This window comes from Microcebus murinus, chromosome 6 (assembly GCF_040939455.1).
Source record: "Microcebus murinus isolate Inina chromosome 6, M.murinus_Inina_mat1.0, whole genome shotgun sequence".
NCBI lineage: Eukaryota > Metazoa > Chordata > Mammalia > Primates > Cheirogaleidae > Microcebus > Microcebus murinus.
Genome location: NC_134109.1, coordinates 83077206 through 83083132, shown reverse-complemented (window position 1 = coordinate 83083132; position 5927 = coordinate 83077206). Strand labels below are relative to the sequence as shown.

General features: G+C 39.5%; 1 pseudogene; it reads left to right on the top strand.

Moving 5' to 3' along the window:
• The first annotated feature begins 217 nt into the window (after positions 1–217).
• Positions 218–611, top strand: LOC105872540 (protein FAM136A-like; annotated as a pseudogene).
• The last annotated feature ends 5316 nt before the right edge of the window (positions 612–5927 follow it).

Below are 5927 nucleotides of genomic sequence, written 5' to 3'. Positions count from 1 at the left end.
TATGTGCCATGTGTCAAGGACACAGAGATAAATAAGATATAGATTCTGCTCTGGAGGAGCTTGTGGGCTAAGGGTATTTGTTTTCCTCAAGAAATAATTGTATACATAGGGATCATGTTTAAGTATATTACATAGAGTATTAAAATGTAATAGAACTTTCCAGAAGCAGCCAAGTCCACATGGGTGCTAGCACAGTGCAGGGCAGTGCAGGGTCCCCATGGTGGAGCTGCGGCAGGTCCAGGTGTAGGAGATGGTGGACTCCATGGTGAAGAGTCTAGACAGAGAGAACATCCAAAAGATGCAGGGCCTCATGTTCTGGTGCAGCACCACCTGCTGTGAGGATAGCCAGGGGTCTATGCAACACTGTCATTCACCTCTGGCTCAGGCTCAGGATTTGGTGACCAATGAGTTGGAGGAGATCCAGGACTGTCTGGCCCGATGCACCATGCATTGCAACGACAAAGTCAAAGATTGAATAGTTATAGGGAGTAAGGAGCTTCAGGTGAAGCAGCAGCTGGACAGTTGTGTGACTAAGCGTGTGGACAACCACATGCGCCTCATCCCGACCGACCAATAAGATGAAGGAGTCTCTCTCATCCATTGGGAAATAAAAGTCATTTCCAGTGGCCATCAGAGCTGAAGGCAAGAGTCTATTTTTAAAAAGGAATGGGAATTTTAGTCTTTTAAGCAAAAGTTATGATTGAGGAAACTAAGGGTGGCAATAAGTTTAAGGCATATATATATGTCCACTTGCCTCTGCACAATTGTTCCTTTATGTTTCAAACCTAAAAAGTGAAATGGAAAAAAACTGGTGCTAAAATTTGAGTCAGAGATAGTATAGGAGAATGGTTTAAGGCCTATATATTTTTTTTTTTTGCTAAGTGCTTGTTTTGGCAGTAGGGATCTCCCATGGACCAAGCCAGAGCCCTCCAAGCTACCAAATTCTCATGACACAGGTACCAGCAAGCTGGAAGTGTCCTCAAACCTGCCTATGATCTGGTGTAGTTTGAGAAGTGTTTCTGTTTGTTGCCAACCTCCTGTTTACCAGAAGTGTCACCACACCATTTCCCATAAGCTGTAAAATAAAATCCATGAGATCTCTAATTTAGGAGGGTAAAAAAGTTTTCTGGGTCTTCGTTTTACTTGATTTTGTTTTATTTATACAACGGCACAAAGTTGATTTAAGATGTGGAGTTGGGATGAAGAGTAGATTGGATAAGAACTTTATTTATTTATTTATTTTTTCTTTTTTTTAACCTCCATTTTACAGATGGATGGATAAGAACTTTAAAAGGTTCCTTGTAGATATCCTTTTCTGGCCATCAAGATGTGGATGTACAGTTCTTAAAATTATTACACATTACATCTTTTAGCCCGGAGACCATGTGAAAACATGAGAGGTGATGTCATACAGATTATGGGAAACAGAGTTTACCTCTTATTGGCTGATAGGCCCTGAGGCTACCTGCAGCAGAGTGACAGGATAATCTCGTGGGGTAATGCTTTCTCTTTGAAAAGAAAGGGGGTTTTGATTATGGTATATACCAGTATCCAGGAAGGAACAGTAAAAGAGGGACTGTTGGCTACCTGAATAGAAGAGAATTGTTAAATATTGGATTTGGAAGAATCTGGTTTTCATAGAACAGAATGGAATGAAAGCTTAAACTCAGTATTGCTTACTTAGCCCCCTGAATTAACAGAGCCCTATTGAGCCAATCCCCTGGCAACAGGACATTCAAGGGAGAAAAAGTAAGCAAATTGGGCTAGGACAAGCTGTGACTCCCTTAGAGCAAAGGGTGGGCAGTCCCCCATCACCAAATACCATTTTTGCCTGGAGCCTTTGCAACAGGCAGTGTTCCTGCCCCAGATGGCACCTCATGGTTTTGATAACCACCTCATTGTCTTTTTACCAACTTGTTACTTGAAATGATACTATTTGCTGTTGAAATGATAGCCTATTTGCTGTTTCCAGGCTGTGATATATTTTCCTAGTGGTTTGGTTTAAAATAAATAAGGTTTATTTTTCCCCTAAAAAAGAAGAAGAAGAAAAAAAGAACTTTCCAGAAGGCACAGTTCAGCCATAGGAAGCAGAAGAGACTTAATTTGTGTATCAATTACATGTAATTTTAATTTTTTAATTAAATGTTTTGAATTTTTGAAGTGATTTTAGACTTACATAAGAGTTGCAAAGACAGTACAAAGAGTTTCTATCTACCCTTCACTTAGGTACCATTAATATTAACATCTTACTGAACCCTAGCAAATTTATCAAAACTAGGAAATTCTGCTAGGTGTGGTGGTTTATGCCTGTAATCCCAAAGGAGGTGGAGGTGGGAGTATCCCTTGAGGCCAGGAGTTCAAGGCCAGCCTGGGCATATATATATATATATATAGACACGCCCTCACTTCCCCCACTTCTCCCTATTTCTAGGAAAAAAAAAAAAAAAATTAGCCGGGTGTGGTGGTATGCACCTGTAGTCCCAGCTACTCTGGAAGTTGAGGCAAGAGGATCGCTTGAAGCCAGGAATTTAAGGTTACAGTGAGCTGATGACAGAGTAAGACCCTGACTCAAAACAATCAAACGAACAACGGCAACAAAAATCTAGTAAATTAACATCGGTACAATACTATTAACTAAAACACACACTTGATCTGAATATCACCAATTTTCACTAATGCTCTTCTTCTGTTCTAGGATTTGTCATGCTCCTTGGTTTCCTCCAATGTCTGATGGTTCCTTAGTTTTTTTTTTTTTTTTTTTTTTTTGAGACAGAGTCTCGCTTTGTTGTCCAGGCTAGAGTGAGTGCCGTGGCGTCAGCCTAGCTCACAGCAACCTCACACTCCTGGGCTCGAGCGATCCTTCTGCCTCAGCCTCCCAAGTAGCTGGGACTACAGGCATGCGCCACCATGCCCGGCTAATTTTTTATATACATATCAGTTGGCCAATTAATTTATTTCTATTTTATAGTAGAGACGGGGTCTCACTCTTGCTCAGGCTGGTTTTGAACTCCTGACCTTGAGCAATCCGCCCGCCTCGGCCTCCCAGAGAGCTAGGATTACAGGCGTGAGCCACCGCGCCCGGCCGGTTCCTTAGTTTTTCCTTGTCTTTTATGACCTTGATACTTTTGAATAGCACTGATCAGGAATTTGGTAGAATCTTCCTCAATTTGGGTTTGTTTTATGTTTTCCATTATTAGATTGAAATTATAGATTTTTGGGAAAAAATATCACAGAGGCAATGTGCCCTTCTCAGTATCCTATTAGGGGTACATGATGTTGACATGTCTAATTATTGATGTTGTTTACCTTGATCATTTGGCTAAGGTGGTATCTGCCAGGTTTCTCCACTTAAGGTTACTATTCCTTCTTTCTATAATAAACAGATATTTTGGAGAAGATATTTTGAAGGTATGCAATTTTCCCATTTCTCCTCAAACCTTCACCCACTCATTTTTTATTTTCTAAATAACCTTCTTATTTTAGAATGGTTTTAGATTTACAGAAAGGTTGCCAAGATAGTACATAGGGTTTCCATATACCCTCTCCCATTTCCCCCTATTGTTAATACCTTCATGTACAATTGTCACCACTACTAAACTGGTATTAATACATTACTTTTAACTAAACTTTATATTTTATTTGGATTTCACTATACTTACTCATTTTAAAATTCAATTAATCTTACCTGTAGCAATTATTACTATGGTGTTCTAATGGTGATTTTCTGTTTCCCTCATTTTTTTCTACACTATTCATTGGAATTCTTCTGTAAGGAACAGTTGTTCCTTATCCCCTATTTCTTTATTCTATCATTTTATTTATATTAGTATAGATTAATGGACACTTATGATATTCTTTGGGTTATAATATAATACTATTATGTATTTTGTTGATCAAATTATTCCAGTTTTTGCTATTGGGAGCTCTTTCAGGTTAGCTCTGTGTCCTTTTGACATGTTCCCATTCCTTGTCTTTTCTTTTTTAGCTTTCTGGCACGGTACATATAATTATTATATAAGCCTACATAGCCTGTCATCTAGGAGGCTGTTAGATTATTTTCTTCCTCAATTGACATTTTACTTTTTTTCCTTTCCTTATTCTTATCATCCAACTATTATAATTGTTCCAAATTACACCGAAATATCAAGGCAAGACAAATAAACCAAGAAGGTGATAAAGGGTAAGACATAGGTGGACAGGACATATTTTCCTGCTCCTTCCTTTATTTATGGTCTTGGGCAAATTACTCCACCTAAGTCTCAGTTTACCCATCTGCATAAGTGGTGATAATAGTAATAATATCTACCTCATGGAGGTATAAAGATCAGATGAGTTATAAATGTCATAAGATGAAAAAGTACCTTGTTAATTATAAAGTTTTATATAAATGTGATAGTGTTATTTCTGTATCATAGCACAAGGGCATTGTATCCTATCCCTTTAGTTATTTGGTAAAGGTTGTTAAGAAAATGTTTTTATGATTATACAAAGAAGCCCATTCAAGGAGGAACAACGAACAATTGAAATTGTACTGAGCCTGGAATGAGATTAATGTATTTACTCAGAGGCAATCTCATTTCTATAACTCTATTCATTCAGAGAACCCAAGGATTATACTGGTAATAAGTATTACCCCTCTGTCTTTCAGACATAAAATGAAAGCTTTGTCTCTATTAAAATAAAAATATGTCAGGATCCACTCTGGGAGGCCGAGGCGGGAGGATTGCTCGAGGTCAGGAGTTCGAAACCAGCCTGAGTAAGCAAGAGCAAGACCCTGTCTCTACTATAAATAGAAAGAAATTAATTGGCCAACTAAAAATATATAGAAAAAATTAGCTGGGCATGGTAGCGCATGCCTATAGTCCCAGCTACTCGGGAGGCTGAGGAAGGAGGATTGCTTGAGCCCAGGAGTTTGAGGTTGCTGTGAGCTAGGCTGATGCCATGACACTCACTCTAGCCTGGACAACAAAGTGAGACTCTGTCTCAAAAAACAAAAAAACAAACAATGCTTCATGTAATCATAGCACTCTGGGAGGCTGAGGCAGGCAGCTCACTCAAGGTCAGGAGTTCCAAACCAGCCTGAGCAAGAGTGAGACCCTGTCTCTACTATAAATAGAAAGAAATTAATTGGCCAACTAATATATATAGAAAAAATTAGCCAGCCATGGCAGCACATGCCTGTAGTCCCAGCTACTCGGGAGGCTGAGGCAGGAGGATTGCTTGAGCCCAGGAGTTTGAGGTTGCTGTGAGCTAGGCTGACGCCACGGCACTCACTCTAGCCTGGGCAACAAAGTGGGACTCTGTCTCAAAAAAAAAACAAAAACAACTCAGGATCAAATTTTTTTTTCAAAGCCATGTAGTGTTTCCTAAATCAACATAAACTATCATGTGGAAGCAATGCAAGTTGAAGAATCTGCAGTTTTGCTCAGAACTTCATCTGCCTTGTTCATCAGTCAGTGAGATTAATGGAGGACATATTACATACAAAGAATGCATGCTGCAAGCACTGCCCAGGAAGTAATAGGCTTCGTACCTGCCCTTGAGGAGAATGAAACCTATCTTATCATTTTTGGAACGAGAGCTAAAGAAAGAAATAGCTTTTTTTTCTTTCATAGATGGGGATTTCACTTTGTCACCCAGGCTGTAGTGCAGTGGCAAGATCATAGCTCACTGCAGCCTTGAACTTCTGGGCTTAAGCAATCCTCCTGCCTTAGGCTCCCAAGTAGCTAGGATTATAGGCACATGCAACCATGGCCAACTAATTTTTAAATTTTTTGTAGAGACAGGGTCTCACTAAGTGCTGGGATTACAGGAGTGAGCCATGGTGCTGGCCCTTCCTTAATTTTTATGGCTATGAAACAGTAATCAGGCTGCACTATGACATTTCAGCACTAAGTGGAGCCAGATGCCCAATTGCCTTAGAATTT